Source organism: Solenopsis invicta, chromosome 8 (genome assembly GCF_016802725.1).
Source record: "Solenopsis invicta isolate M01_SB chromosome 8, UNIL_Sinv_3.0, whole genome shotgun sequence".
Lineage (NCBI taxonomy): Eukaryota > Metazoa > Arthropoda > Insecta > Hymenoptera > Formicidae > Solenopsis > Solenopsis invicta.
The window spans coordinates 13,151,409-13,173,082 of record NC_052671.1 but is presented as its reverse complement, the minus strand read 5'-3'; positions in this window follow the sequence as shown (position 1 = coordinate 13,173,082).

Below are 21,674 nucleotides of genomic sequence, written 5' to 3'. Positions count from 1 at the left end.
AAAAAAAACAATTTCACTCAAAAATTTCGAACTTTGACTGATATAACTCTTTCGTCTTGCACTTTAACGATTCGATCTATTATGATAAAAGGTAGAACTCTTCTGGGGGCTATAAAAACACAGAGTTATTTGAGAAATTCGCAAAATAGTTTTACTCAAAAGTTTCGTACTTTGATATAACTCTTTCGTGTTTATCTTTAACGATTTGATCTATAATGATAAAAGTTAGAACTCTTCACGGGGCTATGAGAACACAGAGACATTAAAGAAATTCGCAAAAAAAATTTCACTCAAAAATTTCGAAATTTGACTGATATAAGTCTTCCCTTTTTCACTTCAAAAATTCGATACATCGTGATAAAAGTTACAACTCTTCTGTGGGCAATCAGAACACAGAGATATTGGAGAAATTCGGAAAAAAACCAATTTTACTCAAAAATTTCAAACTTTGACAGATCTAACCCTTTCGTCTTGCACTTTAGCGATTCGATCTATTATGATAAAAGTTAGAACTCTTCTGGGGGCTATAAAAACACAGAGATATTTGAGAAATTTGCAAAATAGTTTTACTCAAAAATTTCGTACTTCGATATAACTCTTTCGTGTTTCACTTTAACGATTTGATCTATAATGATAAAAGTTAGAACTCTTCTCGGGGCTATGAGAACACAGAGATATTAAAGAAATTCGCAAAAAAATTTTACTCAAAAATTTCGAATTTTGACTGATATAAGTCTTCCCTTTTTCACTTCAACAATTCGATACATCGTGATAAAAGTTACAACTCTTCTGTGGGCTATCAGAACACAGAGATATTTGAGAAATTCGCAAAATAGATTTTACTCAAATATTTCGTACTTTGATTGATATAACTCTTTCGTTTCTCACTTTAGCGATTTGATCCATAATGATAAAAGTTAGAACTCTTCTCGGTGCAATGAGAACACAGAGATATTAGAGAAATTCGCAAAAAAGTTTCACTCAAAAATTTCGAAATTTGACTGATATAAGTCTTCCCTTTTTCACTTCAAAAATTCGATACATCGTGATAAAAGTTACAACTCTTCTGTGGGCAATCAGAACACAGAGATATTGGAGAAATTCGGAAAAAAACCAATTTAACTCAAAAATTTCAAACTTTGACAGATCTAACTCTTTCGTCTTGCACTTTAGCGATTCGATCTATTATGATAAAAGTTAGAACTCTTCTGGGGGCTTTAAAAACACAGAGATATTTGAGAAATTCGCAAAATAGATTTACTCAAATATTTCGTACTTTGATTGATATAACTCCTTCGTTTCTCACTTTAGCGATTAGATCCATAATGATAAAAGATAGAACTCTTCTCGGGGCTATGAGAAAACAGAGATATTAAAGAATATCGCAAAAAAAATTTCACTCAAAAATTTCGAAATTTGACTGATATAAGTCTTCCCTTTTTCACTTCAACAATTCGATACATCGTGATAAAAGTTACAACTCTTCTGCGGGCTATCAGAACACAGAGATATTGGAGTAATTCGGAAAAAAACCAATTTCACTCAAAAATTTCGAACTTTGATTGATATAACTCTTTCGTCTTGCACTTTAGCGATTCGATCTATTATGATAAAAGTTAGAACTCTTCTGGGGGCTATAAAAACACAGAGTTATTTGAGAAATCCACAAAAAAGTTTTACTCAAAACTTTAGTACTTTGATTGATATAACTCTTTGGTTTTTCAATTTAACAATTTGATCCATAATGATAAAAGTTAGAACTCTTCTCGGGGCTATGAGAACACAGAGATATTAAAGAAATACGCAAAAAAAATTTTACTCAATATTTCGTAATTTGACTGATATAAGTCTTCCCTTTTTCACTTCAACAATTCGATACATCGTGATAAATGTTACAACTCTTCTGTGGGCTATCAGAACACAGAGATATTGGAGAAATTCGGAAAAAAACCAATTTTACTCAAAAATTTCGAACTTTGACTGATATAACTCTTTCGTCTTGCACTTTAGCTATTCGATCTATTATGATAAAAGTTAGAACTCTTCTGGGGGCTATAAAAACACAGAGATATTTGAGAAATTCGCAAAATAGTTTTACTCAAAAATTTCGTACTTTGATATAACTCTTTCGTGTTTCACTTTAACGAATTGATCTATAATGATAAAAGTTAGAACTCTTCTCGGGGCTATGAGAACACAGAGATATTAAAGAAATTCGCAAAAAAATTTTACTCAAATATTTCGAAATTTGACTGATATAAGTCTTCCCTTTTTCACTTCAACAATTCGATACATCGTGATAAAAGTTACAACTCTTCTGTGGGTTATCAGAACACAGAGATATTTGAGAAATTCGCAAAATAGTTTTACTCAAATATTTCGTACTTTGATTGATATAACTCTTTTGTTTCTCACTGTAGCGATTTGATCCATAATGATAAAAGTTAGAACTCTTCTCGGTGCTATGAGAACACAGAGATATTAAAGAAATTCGCAAAAAAATTTCACTCAAAAATTTCGAAATTTGACTGATATAAGTCTTCCCTTTTTCACTTCAAAAATTCGATACATCGTGATAAATGTTACAACTCTTCTGTGGGCAATCAGAACACAGAGATATTGGAGAAATTCGGAAAAAACCAATTTTACTCAAAAATTTCAAACTTTGACAGATCTAACTCTTTCGTCTTGCACTTTAGCGATTCGATCTATTATGATAAAAGTTAGAACTCTTCTGGGGGCTTTAAAAACACAGAGATATTTGAGAAATTCGCAAAATAGGTTTACTCAAAAATTTCAAACTTTGATTGAAATAACTCTTTCATTTTTCACTTTAACGATTTGATCCATAATGATAAAAGTTAGAACTCTCCTCGGGGCTATGAGAACACAGAGATGATAAAGAAATTCGCAAAAAAAATTTTAATCAAAAATTTCGAAATTTGACTGATATAAGTCTTCCCTTTTTCACTTCAACAATTCGATACATCGTGATAAAAGTTCCAACTCTTCTGTGGGCTATCAGAACACAGAGATATTGGAGAAATTCGGAAAAAAACCAATTTTACACAAAAATTTCAAACTTTGACTCATATAACTCATTCGTCTTGCACTTTAGCGATTCGATCTATTATGATAAAAGTTAGAACTCTTCTGGGGGCTATAAAAACACAGAGATATTTGAGAAATTCGCAAAAAAGTTTTACTCAAAAATTCCGTACTTTGATTGTTATTACTCTTTCGTTTTTCACTTTAGCGATTCGATCGATTATAATAAAAGTTAGAACTCTTCTGGGGGCTATAAAAACACAGAGATATTTGAGAAATTCGCAAAATAGTTTTACTCAAAACTTTCGTACTTTGATATAACTCTTTCGTGTTTCACTTTAACGATTTGATCTATAATGATAAAAGTTAGAACTCTTCTCGGGGCTATGAGAACACAGAGATATTAAAGAAATTCGCAAAAAAAATTTTACTCAAAAATTTCGAAATTTGACTGATATAAGTCTTAGCCTTTTTCACTTCAACAATTCGATACATCGTGATAAAAGTTACAACTCATCTGTGGGTTATCAGAACACAGAGATATTGGAGAAATTCGGAAAAAAACCAATTTTACACAACAATTTCAAACTTTGACTCATATAACTCATTCGTCTTGCACTTTAGCGATTCGATCTATTATGATAAAAGTTAGAACTCTTCTGGGGGCTATAAAAACACAGAGATATTTGAGACATTCGCAAAAAAGTTTTACTCAAAAATTTCGTACTTTGATTGATATAACTCTTTCGTTTTTCACTTTAGCGATTCGATCGATTATGATAAAAGTTTGAACTCTTCTGGGGGCTATAAAAACACAGAGATATTTGAGAAATTCGCAAAATAGTTTTACCTAAATATTTCGTACTTTGATTGATATAACTCTTTCGTGTTTCACTTTAACGATTTGATACATAATGATAAAAGTTAGAACTCTTCTCGGGGCTATGAGAACACAGAGATATTAAAGAAATTCGCAAAAAAAATTTCACTGAAAAATTTCGAAATTTGACTGATATAAGTCTTCCCTTTTTCACTTCAAAAATTCGATACATCGTGATAAAAGTTACAACTCTTCTGTGGGCAATAAGAACACAGAGATATTGGAGTAATTCGGAAAAAAACCAATTTCACTCAAAAATTTCGAACTTTAACTGATATAACTCTTTCGTCTTGCACTTTAGCGATTCGATCTATTATGATAAAAGTTAGAACTCTTCTGGGGGCTATAAAAACACAGAGTTATTTGAGAAATCCACAAAAAAGTTTTATTCAAAGCTTTAGTACTTTGATTGATATAACTCTTTGGTTTTTCACTTTAACAATTTGATCCATAATGATAAAAGTTAGAACTCTTCTCGGGGCTATGAGAACACAGAGATATTAAAGAAATTCGCAAAAAAGATTTTACTAAAAAATTTCGAAATTTGACTGATATAAGTATTCCCTTTTTCACTTCAACAATTCGATACATCGTGATAAATGTTACAACTCTTCTGTGGGCTATCAGAACACAGAGATATTGGAGAAATTCGGAAAAAAACCAATTTTACTCAAAAATTTCGAACTTTGACTGATATAACACTTTCGTCTTGCACTTTAGCGATTCGATCTATTATGATAAAAGTTAGAACTCTTCTGGGGGCTATAAAAACACAGAGATATTTGAGAAATTCGCAAAATAGTTTTACTCAAAAATTTCGTACTTTGATATAACTCTTTCGTGTTTCACTTTAACGATTTGATCTATAATGATAAAAGTTAGAACTCATCTCGGGGCTATGAGAACACAGAGATATTAAAGAAATTCGCAAAAAAAATTTTACTCAAAAATTTCGAAATTTGATTGATATAAGTCTTCCCTTTTTCACTTCAACAATTCGATACATCGTGATAAAAGTTACAACTCTTCTGTGGGTTATCAGAACACAGAGATATTTGAGAAATTTCCAAAATAGTTTTACTCAAATATTTCGTACTTTGATTGATATAACTCTTTCGTTTCTCACTTTAGCGATTTGATCCATAATGATAAAAGTTAGAACTCTTCTCGGTGCTATGAGAACACAGAGATATTAAAGAAATTCGCAAAAAAAATTTCACTCAAAAATTTCGAAATTTGACAGATATAAGTCTTCCCTTTTTCACTTCAAAAATTCGATACATCGTGATAAAAGTTACAACTCTTCTGTGGGCAATCAGAACACAGAGATATTGGAGAAATTCGGAAAAAAACCAATTTTACTCAAAAATTTCAAACTTTGACAGATCTAACTCTTTCGTCTTGCACTTTAGCGATTCGATCTATTATGATAAAAGTTAGAACTCTTCTGGGGGCTTTAAAAACACAGAGATATTTGAGAAATTCGCAAAATAGATTTACTCAAAAATTTCAAACTTTGATTGAAATAACTCTTTCGTTTTTCACTTTAACGATTTGATCCATAATGATAAAAGTTAGAACTCTCCTCGGGGCTATGAGAACACAGAGATGATAAAGAAAATCGCAAAAAAAATTTTAATCAAAAATTTCGAAATTTGACTGATATAAGTCTTCCCTTTTTCACTTCAACAATTCGATACATCGTGATAAAAGGTACAACTCTTCTGTGGGCTATCAGAACACAGAGATATTGGAGAAATTCGGAAAAAAACCAATTTTACTAAAAAATTTCGAACTTTGACTGATATAATTCTTTCGTCTTGCACTTTAGCGATTCGATATATTATGGTAAAAGTTAGAACTCTTCTGGGGGCTATAAAAACACAGAGATATTTGAGAAATTTGCAAAATAGTTTTACTCAAAAATTTCGTACTTTGATATAACTCTTTCGTGTTTCACTTTAGCGATTTGATCCATAATGATAAAAGTTAGAACTCTTCTCGGGACTATGAGAACACAGAGTTATTAAAGAAATTCGCAAAAAAAATTTTACTAAAAAATTTCGAAATTTGATTGATATAAGTCTTCCCTTTTTCACTTCAACAATTCGATACATCGTGATAAAAGTTACAACTCTTCTGTGCGCTATCAGAACACAGAGATATTGGAGTAATTCGGAAAAAAACCAATTTCACTCAAAAATTTCGAACTATGACTGATATAACTCTTTCGTCTTGCACTTTAGCGATTCGATCTATTATGATAAAAGTTAGAACTCTTATGGGGGCTATAAAAACACAGAGCTACTTGAGAAATCCACAAAAAAGTTTTACTCAAAACTTTAGTACTATGATTGATATAACTCTTTGGTTTTTCACTTTAACAATTTGATCCATAATGATAAAAGTTAGAACTCTTCTCGGGGCTATGAGAACACAGAGATATTAAAGAAATTCGCAAAAAAAATTTTACTCAAAAATTTCGTAATTTGACTGATATAAGTCTTCCCTTTTTCACTTCAACAATTCGATACATCGTGATAAATGTTACAACTCTTCTGTGGGCTATCAGAACACAGAGATATTGGAGAAATTCGGAAAAAAACCAATTTTACTCAAAAATTTCGAACTTTGACTGATATAACTCTTTCGTCTTGCAGTTTAGCTATTCGATCTATTATGATAAAAGTTAGAACTCTTCTGGGGGCTATAAAAACACAGAGAAATTTGAGAAATTCGCAAAAAAGTTTTACTCAAAAATTTCGTACTTTGATATAACTCTTTCGTGTTTCACTTTAACGATTTGATCTATAATGATAAAAGTTAGAACTCATCTCGGGGCTATGAGAACACAGAGATATTAAAGAAATTCGCAAAAAAAATTTCACTCAAAAATTTCGAAATTTGACTGATATAAGTCTTCCCTTTTTCACTTCAAAAATTCGATACATCGTGATAAAAGTTACAACTCTTCTGTGGGCAATCAGAACACAGAGATATTGGAGAAATTCGGAAAAAAACCAATTTTACTCAAAAATTTCAAACTTTGACAGATCTAAATCTTTCGTCTTGCACTTTAGCGATTCGATCTATTATGATAAAAGTTAGAACTCTTCTGGGGGCTTTAAAAACACAGAGATATTTGAGAAATTCGCAAAATAGGTTTACTCAAAAATTTCAAACTTTGATTGAAATAACTCTTTCGTTTTTCACTTTAACGATTTGATCCATAATGATAAAAGTTAGAACTCTCCTCGGGGCTATGAGAACACAGAGATGATAAAGAAATTCGCAAAAAAAATTTTAATCAAAAATTTCGAAATTTGACTGATATAAGTCTTCCCTTTTTCACTTCAACAATTCGATACATCGTGATAAAAGGTACAACTCTTCTGTGGGCTATCAGAACACAGAGATATTGGAGAAATTCGGAAAAAAACCAATTTTACTAAAAAATTTCGAACTTTGACTGATATAATTCTTTCGTCTTGCACTTTAGCGATTCGATATATTATGATAAAAGTTAGAACTCTTCTGGGGTCTATAAAAACACAGAGATATTTGAGAAATTTGCAAAATAGTTTTACTCAAAAATTTCGTACTTTGATATAACTCTTTCGTGTTTCACTTTAACGATTTGATCCATAATGATAAAAGTTAGAACTCTTCTCGGGACTATGAGAACACAGAGATATTAAAGAAATTCGCAAAAAAAATTTTACTCAAAAATTTCGGATATTGACTGATATAAGTCTTCCCTTTTTCACTTCAACAATTCGATACATCGTGATAAAAGTTCCAACTCTTCTGTGGGCTATCAGAACACAGAGATATTGGAGAAATTCGGAAAAAAACCAATTTTACACAAAAATTTCAAACTTTGACTCATATAACTCATTCGTCTTGCACTTTAGCGATTCGATCTATTATGATAAAAGTTAGAACTATTCTGGGGGCTACAAAAACACAGAGATATTTGAGAAATTCTCAAAAAAGTTGTACTCAAAAGTTTAGTACTTTGATTGATATAACTCTTTGGTTTTTCACTTTAACAATTTGATCCATAATGATAAAAGTTAGAACTCTTCTCGGGGCTATGAGAACACAGAGATATTAAAGAAATTCGCAAAAAAAATTTTACTCAAAAATTTCGAAATTTGACTGATATAAGTCTTCCCTTTTTCACTTCAACAATTCGATACATCGTGATAAATGTTACAACTCTTCTGTGGGCTATCAGAACACAGAGATATTGGAGTTATTCGGAAAAAAACCAATTTTACTCAAAAATTTCGAACTTTGACTGATATAACTCTTTCGTCTTGCACTTTAGCGATTCGATCTATTATGATAAAAGTTAGAACTCTTCTGGGGGCTATAAAAACACAGAGATATTTGAGAAATTCGCAAAAAAGTTTTACTCAAAAAACCGTACTTTGATTGTTATTACTCTTTCGTTTTTCACTTTAGCGATTCGATCGATTATGATAAAAGTTAGAACTCTTCTGGGGGCTATAAAAACACAGAGATATTTGAGAAATTCGCAAAAAATTTTACTCAAAAATTTAGTACTTTGATTGATATAAATCTTTGGTTTTTCATTTTAACGATTTGATCCATAATGATAAAAGTTAGAACTCTTCTCGGGGCTATGAGAACACAGAGATATTAAAGAAATTCGCAAAAAAAATTTTACACAAAAATTTCGAAATTTGACTGATATAAGTCTTACCTTTTTCACTTCAACAATTCGATACACCGTAATAAAAGTTACAACTCTTCTGTGGGCTATCAGAACACAGAGATATTGAAGAAATTCGGAAAAAAACCAATTTTACTCAAAAATTTCGAACTTTGACTGATATAATTCTTTCGTCTTGCACTTTAGCGATTCGATCTATTATGATAAAAGTTAGGACTCTTCTGGGGGCTATAAAAACACAGAGATATTTGAGAAATTTGCAAAACAGTTTTACTCAAAAATTTCGTACTTTGATATAAATCTTTCGCGTTTCACTTTAACGATTTGATCCATAATGATAAAAGTTAGAACTCCTCTCGGGACTATGAGAACACAGAGATATTAAAGAAATTCGCAAAAAAAATTTTACTCAAAAATTTCGGATATTGACTGATATAAGTCTTCCCTTTTTCACTTCAACAATTCGATACATCGTGATAAAAGTTACAACTCTTCTGTGGGTTATCAGAACACAGAGATATTGGAGAAGTTCGGAAAAAAACCAATTTTACACAAAAATTTCAAACTTTGACTCATATAACTCATTCGTCTTGCACTTTAGCGATTCGATCTATTATGATAAAAGTTAGAACTCTTCTGGGGGCTATAAAAACACAGAGATATTTGAGAAATTCGCAAAAAAGTTTTACTCAAAAATTTCGTACTTTGATTGATATAACACTTTCGTTTTTCACTTTAGCGATTCGATCGATTATGATAAAAGTTTGAACTCTTCTGGGGGCTTTAAAAACACAGAGATATTTGAGAAATTCGCAAAATAGTTTTACTCAAATATTTCGTACTTTGATTGATATAACACTTTCGTTTCTCACTTTAGCGATTTGATCCATAATGATAAAAGTTAGAACTCTTCTCGGGGCTATGAGAACACAGAGATATTAAAGAAATTCGCAAAAAAAATTTCACTCAAAAATTTCGAAATTTGACTGATATAAGTCTTCCCTTTTTCACTTCAAAAATTCGATACATCGTGATAAAAGTTACAACTCTTCTGTGGGCAATCAGAACACAGAGATATTGGAGAAATTCGGAAAAAAACCAATTTTACTCAAAAATTTCAAACTTTGACAGATCTAACCCTTTCGTCTTGCACTTTAGCGATTCGATCTATTATGATAAAAGTTAGAACTCTTCTGGGGGCTTTAAAAACACAGAGATATTTGAGAAATTCGCAAAATAGTTTTACTCAAAAATTTCGTACTTCGATATAACTCTTTCGTGTTTCACTTTAACGATTTGATCTATAATGATAAAAGTTAGAACTCTTCTCGGGGCTATGAGAACACAGAGACATTAAAGAAATTCGCAAAAAAAATTTTACTCAAAAATTTCGAATTTCGACTGATATAAGTCTTCCCTTTTTCACTTCAACAATTCGATACATCGTGATAAAAGTTACAACTCTTCTGTGGGTTATCAGAACACAGAGATATTTGAGAAATTCGCAAAATAGTTTTACTCAAATATTTCGTACTTTGATTGATATAACTCTTTCGTTTCTCACTTTAGCGATTTGATCCATAATGATAAAAGTTAGAACTCTTCTCGGTGCTATGAGAACACAGATATTAGAGAAATTCGCAAAAAAAATTTCACTCAAAAATTTCGAAATTTGACTTATATAAGTCTTCCCTTTTTCACTTCAAAAATTCGATACATCGTGATAAAAGTTACAACTCTTCTGTGGGCAATCAGAACACAGAGATATTGGAGAAATTCGGAAAAAAACCAATTTTACACAAAAATTTCAAACTTTGACTCATATAACTCATTCGTCTTGCACTTTAGCGATTCGATCTATTATGATAAAAGTTAGAACTCTTCTGGGGGCTATAAAAACACAGAAATATTTGAGAAATTCGCAAAAAAGTTTTACTCAAAACTTCCGTACTCTGATTTTTATTACTCTTTAGTTTTTCACTTTAGCGATTCTATCGATTATAATAAAAGTTAGAACTCTTCTGGGGGCTATAAAAACACAGAGATATTTGAGAAATTCGCAAAATAGTTTTACTCAAAAATTTCGTACTTTGATATAACTCTTTCGTGTTTCACTTTAACGATTTGATCTATAATGATAAAAGTTAGAACTCTTCTCGGGGCTATGAGAACACAGAGATATTAAAGAAATTAGAAAAAAAAATTTTACTCAAAAATTTCGAAATTTGACTGATATAAGTCTTACCCTTTTTCACTTCAACAATTCGATACTTCGTGATAAAAGTTACAACTCTTCTGTGGGTTATCAGAACACAGAGATATTGGAGAAATTCGGAAAAAAACCAATTTTACACAACAATTTCAAACTTTGACTCATATAACTCATTCGTCTTGCACTTTAGCGATTCGATCTATTATGATAAAAGTTAGAACTCTTCTGGGGGCTATAAAAACACAGAGATATTTGAGACATTCGCAAAAAAGTTTTATTCAAAAATTTCGTACTTTGATTGATATAACTCTTTCGTTTTTCACTTTAGCGATTCGATCGATTATGATAAAAGTTTGAACTCTTCTGGGGGCTATAAAAACACAGAGATATTTGAGAAATTCGCAAAATAGTTTTACCTAAATATTTCGTACTTTGATTGATATAACTCTTTCGTTTCTCACTTTAGCGATTTGATCCATAATGATAAAAGTTAGAACTCTTCTCGGGGCTATGAGAACACAGAGATATTAAAGAAATTCGCAAAAAAAATTTCACTGAAAAATTTCGAAATTTGACTGATATAAGTCTTCCCTCTTTCACTTCAAAAATTCGATTCATCGTGATAAAAGTTACAACTCTTCTGTGGGCAATAAGAACACAGAGATATTGGAGTAATTCGGAAAAAAACCAATTTTACTAAAAAATTTCGAACTTTGACTGATATAATTCTTTCGTCTTGCACTTTAGCGATTCGATATATTATGATAAAAGTTAGAACTCTTCTGGGGGCTATAAAAACACAGAGATATTTGAGAAATTCGCAAAATAGTTTTACTCAAATATTTCGTACTTCGATATAACTCTTTCGTGTTTCACTTTAACGAATTGATCTATAATGATAAAAGTTAGAACTCTTCTCGGGGCTATGAGAACACAGAGATATTAAAGAAATTCGCAAAAAAAATTTTACTCAAAAATTTCGAATCTTGACTGATATAAGTCTTCCCTTTTTCACTTCAACAATTCGATACATCGTGATAAAAGTTACAACTCTTCTGTGGGTTATCAGAACACAGAGATATTTGAGAAATTCGCAAAATAGTTTTACTCAAATATTTCGTACTTTGATTGATATAACTCTTTCGTTTCTCACTTTAGCGATTTGATCCATAATGATAAAAGTTAGAACTCTTCTCGGTGCTATGAGAACACAGAGATATTAGAGAAATTCGCAAAAAAAATTTCACTCAAAAATTTCGAAATTTGACTGATATAAGTCTTCCCTTTTTCACTTCAAAAATTCGATACATCGTGATAAAAGTTACAACTCTTCTGTGGGCAATCAGAACACAGAGATATTGGAGAAATTCGGAAAAAAACCAATTTTACTCAAAAATTTCAAACTTTGACAGATCTAACTCTTTCGTCTTGCACTTTAGCGATTCGATCTATCTTGATAAAAGTTAGAACTCTTCTGGGGACTGTAAAAACACAGAGTTATTTGAGAAATCCACAAAAAAGTTTTACTCAAAACTTTAGTACTATGATTGATATAACTCTTTGGTTTTTCACTTTAACAATTTGATCCATAATGATAAAAGTTAGAACTCTTCTCGGGGCTATGAGAACACAGAGATATTAAAGAAATTCGCAAAAAAAATTTTACTCAAAAATTTCGTAATTTGACTGATATAAGTCTTCCCTTTTTCACTTCAACAATTCGATACATCGTGATAAAAGTTACAACTCTTCTGTGGGCTATCAGAACACAGAGATATTGGAGTAATTCGGAAAAAAACCAATTTCACTCAAAAATTTCGAACTTTGACTGATATAACTCTTTCGTCTTGCACTTTAGCGATTCGATCTATTATGATAAAAGTTAGAACTCTTCTGGGGGCTATAAAAACACAGAGATATTTGAGAAATTCGCAAAAAAGTTTTACTCAAAAATTCCGTACTTTGATTGTTATAACTCTTTCTTTTTCACTTTAGCGATTCGATCGATTATAATAAAAGTTAGAACTCTTCTGGGGGCTATAAAAACACAGAGATATTTGAGAAATTCGCAAAATAGTTTTACTCAAAAATTTCGTACTTTGATATAACTCTTTCGTGTTTCACTTTAACGATTTGATCTATAATGATAAAAGTTAGAACTCTTCTCGGGGCTATGAGAACACAGAGATATTAAAGAAATTCGCAAAAAAAGTTTTACTCAAAAATTTCGAAATTTGACTGATATAAGTCTTAGCCTTTTTCACTTCAACAATTCGATACATCGTGATAAAAGTTACAACTCTTCTGTGGGTTATCAGAACACAGAGATATTGGAGAAGTTCGGAAAAAAACCAATTTTACACAAAAATTTCAAACTTTGACTCATATAACTCATTCGTCTTGCACTTTAGCGATTCGATCTATTATGATAAAAGTTAGAACTCTTCTGGGGGCTATAAAAACACAGAGATATTTGAGACATTCGCAAAAAAGTTTTATTCAAAAATTTCGTACTTTGATTGATATAACTCATTCGTTTTTCACTTTAGCGATTCGATCGATTATGATAAAAGTTTGAACTCTTCTGGGGGCTATAAAAACACAGAGATATTTGAGAAATTCGCAAAATAGTTTTACCTAAATATTTCGTACTTTGATTGATATAACTCTTTCGTTTCTCACTTTAGCGATTTGATCCATAATGATAAAAGTTAGAACTCTTCTCGGGGCTATGAGAACACAGAGATATTAAAGAAATTCGCAAAAAAAATTTCACTGAAAAATTTCGAAATTTGTCTGATATAAGTCTTCCCTCTTTCACTTCAAAAATTCGATACATCGTGATAAAAGTTACAACTCTTCTGTGGGCAATAAGAACACAGAGATATTGGAGTAATTCGGAAAAAAACCAATTTTACTAAAAAATTTCGAACTTTGACTGATATAATTCTTTCGTCTTGCACTTTAGCGATTCGATATATTATGATAAAAGTTAGAACTCTTCTGGGGTCTATAAAAACACAGAGATATTTGAGAAATTTGCAAAATAGTTTTACTCAAAAATTTCGTACTTTGATATAACTCTTTCGTGTTTCACTTTAACGATTTGATCCATAATGATAAAAGTTAGAACTCTTCTCGGGACTATGAGAACACAGAGATATTAAAGAAATTCGCAAAAAAAATTTTACTCAAAAATTTCGGATATTGACTGATATAAGTCTTCCCTTTTTCACTTCAACAATTCGATACATCGTGATAAAAGTTCCAACTCTTCTGTGGGCTATCAGAACACAGAGATATTGGAGAAATTCGGAAAAAAACCAATTTTACACAAAAATTTCAAACTTTGACTCATATAACTCATTCGTCTTGCACTTTAGCGATTCGATCTATTATGACAAAAGTTAGAACTATTATGGGGGTTACAAAAACACAGAGATATTTGAGAAATTCTCAAAAATGTTGTACTCAAATGTTTAGTACTTTGATTGATATAACTCTTTGGTTTTTCACTTTAACAATTTGATCCATAATGATAAAAGTTAGAACTCTTCTCGGGGCTATGAGAACACAGAGATATTAAAGAAATTCGCAAAAAAAATTTTACTAAAAAATTTCGAAATTTGATTGATATAAGTCTTCCCTTTTTCACTTCAACAATTCGATACATCGTGATAAAAGTTACAACTCTTCTGTGCGCTATCAGAACACAGAGATATTGGAGTAATTCGGAAAAAAACCAATTTCACTCAAAAATTTCGAACTTTGACTGATATAACTCTTTCGTCATGCACTTTAGCGATTCGATCTATTATGATAAAAGTTAGAACTCTTCTGGGGGCTATAAAAACACAGAGTTATTTGAGAAATCCACAAAAAAGTTTTACTCAAAACTTTAGTACTATGATTGATATAACTCTTTGGTTTTTCACTTTAACAATTTGATCCATAATGATAAAAGTTAGAACTCTTCTCGGGGCTATGAGAACACAGAGATATTAAAGAAATTCGCAAAAAAAATTTTACTCAAAAATTTCGTAATTTGACTGATATAAGTCTTCCCTTTTTCACTTCAACAATTCGATACATCGTGATAAATGTTACAACTCTTCTGTGGGCTATCAGAACACAGAGATATTAGAGTAATTCGGAAAAAAACCAATTTCACTCAAAAATTTCGAACTTTGACAGATATAACTCATTCGTCTTGCACTTTAGCGATTCGATCTATTATGATAAAAGTTAGAACTCTTCTGGGGGCTATAAAAACACAGAAATATTTGAGAAATTCGCAAAAAAGTTTTACTCAAAAATTCCGTACTTTGATTGTTATTACTCTTTCGTTTTTCACTTTAGCGATTCGATCGATTATAATAAAAGTTAGAACTCTTCTGGGGGCTATTAAAACACAGAGATATTTGAGAAATTCGCAAAATAGTTTTACTCAAAAATTTCGTAATTTGATATAACTCTTTCGTGTTTCAGTTTAACGATTTGATCTATAATGATAAAAGTTAGAACTCTTCTCGGGGCTATGAGAACACAGAGATATTAAAGAAATTCGCAAAAAAAATTTTACTCAAAAATTTCGAAATTTGACTGATATAAGTCTTAGCCTTTTTCACTTCAACAATTCGATACATCGTGATAAAAGTTACAACTCATCTGTGGGTTATCGGAACACAGAGATATTGGAGAAATTCGGAAAAAGACCAATTTTACACAACAATTTCAAACTTTGACTCATATAACTCATTCGTCTTGCACTTTAGCGATTCGATCTATTATGATAAAAGTTAGAACTCTTCTGGGGGCTATAAAAACACAGAGATATTTGAGACATTCGCAAAAAAGTTTTACTCAAAAATTTCGTACTTTGATTGATATAACTCTTTCGTTTTTCACTTTAGCGATTCGATCTATTATGATAAAAGTTAGAACTCTTCTGGGGGCTTTAAAAACACAGAGATATTTGAGAAATTCGCAAAATAGTTTTACTCAAAAATTTAGTACTTTGATTGATATAACTCTTTGGTTTTTCATTTTAACGATTTGATCCATAATGATAAAAGTTAAAACTCTTCTCGGGGCTATGAGAACACAGAGATATTAAAGAAATTCGCAAAAAAAATTTTACGCAAAAATTTCGAAATTTGACTGATATAAGTCTTACCATTTTACTTCAACAATTCGATACATCGTAATAAAAGTTACAACTCTTCTGTGGGCTATCAGAACACAGAGATATTGAAGAAATTCGGAAAAAAACCAATTTTACTCAAAAATTTCGAACTTTGACGGATATAATTCTTTCGTCTTGCACTTTAGCGATTCGATCTATTATGATAAAAGTTAGAACTCTTCTGGGGGGTATAGAAACACAGAGATATTTGAGAAATTTGCAAAATAGTTTTACTCAAAAATTTCGTACTTTGATATAACTCTTTCGTGTTTCACTTTAACGATTTGGTCCATAATGATAAAAGTTAGAACTCTTCTCGGGACTATGAGAACACAGATATATTAAAGAAATTCGCAAAAAAAATTTTACTCAAAAATTTCGGATATTGACTGATATAAGTCTTCCCTTTTTCACTTCAACAATTCGATACATCGTGATAAAAGTTCCAACTCTTCTGTGGGTTATCAGAACACAGAGATATTGGAGAAATTCGGAAAAAAACCAATTTTACAGAAAAATTTCAAACTCTGACTCATATAACTCATTCGTCTTGCACTTTAGCGATTCGATCTATTATTATAAAAGTTAGAACTCTTCTGGGGGCTATAAAAACACAGAGATATTTGAGAAATTCGCAAAAAAGTTTTACTCAAAAATTCCGTACTTTGATTGTTATAACTCTTTAGTTTTTCACTTTAGCGATTCTATCGATTATAATAAAAGTTAGAACTCTTCTGGGGGCTATAAAAACACAGAGATATTTGAGAAATTCGCAAAATAGTTTTATTCAAAAATTTCGTACTTTGATATAACTCTTTCGTGTTTCATTTTAACGATTTGATCTATAATGATAAAAGTTAGAACTCTTCTCGGGGCTATGAGAACACAGAGATATTAAAGAAATTCGCAAAAAAAATTTTACTCAAAAATTTCGAAATTTGACTGATATAAGTCTTCCCTTTTTCACTTCAACAATTCGATACATCGTGATAAAAGTTACAACTCTTCTGTGGGTTATCAGAACACAGAGATATTGGAGAAATTCGGAAAAAAACCAATTTTACGCAAATATTTAAACTTTGACTCATATAACTCATTCGTCTTGCACTTTAGCGATTCGATCTATTATGATAAAAGTTAGAACTCTTCTGGCGGCTATAAAAACACAGACATATTTGAGAAATTCGCAAAAAAGTTTTACTCAAAAATTTCGTACTTTGATTGATATAACTCTTTCGTTTTTCACTTTAGCGATTCGATCGATTATGATAAAAGTTTGAACTCTTCTGGGGGCTTTAAAAACACAGAGATATTTGAGAAATTCGCAAAATAGTTTTACTCAAATATTTCGTACTTTGATTGATATAACACTTTCGTTTCTCACTTTAGCGATTTGATCCATAATGATAAAAGTTAGAACTCTTCTCGGGGCAATGAGAACACAGAGATATTAAAGAAATTCGCAAAAAAAATTTCACTCAAAAATTTCGAAATTTGACTGATATAAGTCTTCCCTTTTTCACTTCAAAAATTCGATACATCGTGATAAAAGTTACAACTCTTCTGTGGGCAATCAGAACACAGAGATATTGGAGAAATTCGCAAAAAAACCAATTTTACTCAAAAATTACAAACTTTGACAGATCTAACCCTTTCGTCTTGCACTTTAGCGATTCGATCTATTATGATAAAAGTTAGAACTATTCTGGGGGCTACAAAAACACAGAGATATTTGAGAAATTCGCAAAAAAGTTGTACTCAAAAATTTAGTACTTTCATTGATATAACTCTTTGGTTTTTCACTTTAACAATTTGATCCGTAATGATAAAAGTTAGAACTCATCTCGGGGCTATGAGAACACAGAGATATTAAAGAAATTCGCAAAAAAAATTTTACTCAAAAATTTCGGATATTGACTGATATAAGTCTTCCCTTTTTCATTTCAACAATTCGATACATCGTGATAAAAGTTCCAACTCTTCTGTGGGCTATCAGAATACAGAGATATTGGAGAAATTCGGAAAAAAACCAATTTTACACAAAAATTTCAAACTTTGACTCATATAACTCATTCGTCTTGCACTTTAGCGATTCGATCTATTATGATAAAAGTTAGAACTCTTCTGGGGGCTATAAAAACACAGAGTTATTTGAGAAATTCGCAAAAAAGTTTTACTCAAAAATTTCGTACTTTGATTTATATAACCCTTTCGTTTTTCACTTTAGCGATTCGATCGATTATGATAAAAGTTCGAACTCTTCTGGGGGCTATAAAAACACAGAGATATTTGAGAAATTCGCAAAATAGTTTTACTCAAATATTTCGTACTTTGATTGATATAACACTTTCGTTTCTCACTTTAGCGATTTGATCCATAATGATAAAAGTTAGAACTCTTCACGGGGCTATGAGAACACAGAGATATTAAAGAAATTCGCAAAAAAAATTTCACTCAAAAATTACGAAATTTGACTGATATAAGTCTTCCCTTTTTCACTTCAAAAATTCGATACATCGTGATAAAAGTTACAACTCTTCTGTGGGCAATCAGAACACAGAGATATTGGAAAAATTCGGAAACAAACCAATTTTACTCAAAAATTTCAAACTTTGACAGATCTAACCCTTTCGTCTTGCACTTTAGCGATTCGATCTATTATGATCTATTATGATAAAAGTTAGAACTCTTCTGGGGGCTTTAAAAACACAGAGATATTTGAGAAATTCGCAAAATAGTTTTACTCAAAAATTTCAAACTTTGATTGATATAACTCTTTCGTTTTTCACTTTAACGATTTGATCCATAATGATAAAATTAGAACTCTCCTCGGGGCTATGAGAACACAGAGATGATAAAGAAATTCGCAAAAAAAATTTTACTCAAATATTTCGAAATTTGACTGATATAAGTCTTCCCTTTTTCACTTCAACAATTCGATACATCGTGATAAAAGTTACAACTCTTCTGTGGGCAATCAGAACACAGAGATATTGGAAAAATTCGGAAAAAAACCTATTTTACTCAAAAATTTCAAACTTTGACAGATCTAACCCTTTCGTCTTGCACTTTAGCGATTCGATCTATTATGATAAAAGTTAGAACTCTTCTGGTGGCTTTAAAAACACAGAGATATTTGAGAAATTCGCAAAATAGTTTTACTCAAAAATTTCAAACTTTGATTGATATAACTCTTTCGTTTTTCACTTTAACGATTTGATCCATAATGATAAAATTAGAACTCTCCTCGGGGCTATGAGAACACAGAGATGATAAAGAAATTCGCAAAAAAAATTTTACTCAAATATTTCGAAATTTGACTGATATAAGTCTTCCCTTTTTCACTTCAACAATTCGATACATCGTGATAAAAGTTACAACTCTTCTGTGGGCAATCAGAACACAGAGATATTGGAGAAATTCGTAAAAAAACCAATTTTACTCAAAAATTTCAAACTTTGTCTAATCTAACACTTTCGTCTTGCACTTTAGCGATTCGATCTATTATGATAAAAGTTAGAACTATTCTGGGGGCTACAAAAACACAGAGATATTTGAGAAATTCGCAAAAAAGTTGTACTCAAAAATTTAGTACTTTCATTGATATAACTCTTTGGTTTTTCACTTTAACAATTTGATCCATAATGATAAAAGTTAGAACTCTTCTCGGGGCTATGAGAACACAGAGATATTAAAGAAATTCGCAAAAAAAATTTTACTCAATAATTTCATAATTTGACTGATATAAGTCTTCCCTTTTTCATTTCAACAATTCGATACATCGTGATAAAAGTTACAACTCTTCTGTGGGCTATGAGAACACAGAGATATTGGAGAAATTCGGAAAAAAACCAATTTTACTCAAAAATTTCGAACTTTGACTGATATAATTCTTTCGTCTTGCACTTTAGCGATTCGATCTATTATGATAAAAGTTAGAACTCTTCTGGGGGCTATAAAAACACAGAGATAATTGAGAAATTTGCAAAATAGTTTTACTCAAAAATTTCGTAATTTGATATAACTCTTTCGTGTTTCACTTTAACGATTTGATCCATAATGATAAAAGTTAGAACTCTTCTCGGGACTATGAGAACACAGAGATATTAAAGAAATTCGCAAAAAAAATTTTACTCAAAAATTTCGGATATTGACTGATATAAGTCTTCCCTTTTTCACTTCAACAATTCGATACATCGTGATAAAAGTTACAACTCTTCTGTGGGTTATCAGAACACAGAGATATTGGAGAAATTCGGAAAAAAACAAATTTTACACAAAAATTTCAAACTTTGACTCATATAACTCATACGTCTTGCACTTTAGCGATTCGATCTATTATGATAAAAGTTAGAACTCTTCTGGGGGCTATAAAAACACAGAGATATTTGAGAAATTCGCAAAAAAGTTGTACTTAGAAATTTAGTACTTTGATTGATATAACTCTATGGTTTTTCACTTTAACAATTTGATCCACAATGATAAAAGTTAGAACTCTTCTCGGGGCTATGAGAACACAGAGATATTAAAGAAATTCGCAAAAAAAATTTTACTCAAAAATTTCGAAATTTGACTGATATAAGTCTTCCCTTTTTCACTTCAACAATTCGATACATCGTGATAAAAGTTACAACTCTTCTGTGGGCTATCAGAACACAGAGATATTGGAGTAATTCGGAAAAAAACCAATTTCACTCAAAAATTTCGAACTTTGACTGATATAACTCTTTCGTCTTGCACTTTAGCGATTCGATCTATTATGATAAAAGTTAGAACTCTTCTGGGGGCTATAAAAACACAGAGATATTTGAGAAATTCGCAAAAGGTTTTACTCAAAAATTTCGTACTTTGTTTATTATAACTCTTTCGTGTTTCACTTTAACGATTTGATCTATAATGATAAAAGTTAGAACTCTTCTCGGGGCTATGAGAACACAGAGATATTAAAGAAATTCGCAAAAAAAATTTTACTAAAAAATTTCGAAATTTGATTGATATAAGTCTTCCCTTTTTCACTTCAACAATTCGATACATCGTGATAAAAGTTACAACTCTTCTGTGCGCTATCAGAACACAGAGATATTGGAGTAATTCGGAAAAAAACCAATTTCACTCAAAAATTTCGAACTTTGACTGATATAACTCTTTCGTCTTGCACTTTAGCGATTCAATCTATTATGATAAAAGTTAGAACTCTTCTGGGGGCTATAAAAACACAGAGTTATTTGAGAAATCCACAAAAAAGTTTTACTCAAAACTTTAGTACTCTGATTGATATAACTCTTTGGTTTTTCACTTTAACAATTTGATCCATAATGATAAAAGTTAAAACTCTTCTCGGGGCTATGAGAACACAGAGATATTAAAGAAATTCGCAAAAATAATTTTACTCAAAAATTTCGTAATTTGACTGATATAAGTCTTCCCTTTTTCACTTCAACAATTCGATACATCGTGATAAATGTTACAACTCTTCTGTGGGCTATCAGAACACAGAGATATTAGAGTAATTCGGAAAAAAACCAATTTCACTCAAAAATTTCGAACTTTGACAGATATAACTCATTCGTCTTGCACTTTAGCGATTCGATCTATTATGATAAAAGTTAGAACTCTTCTGGGGGCTATAAAAACACAGAAATATTTG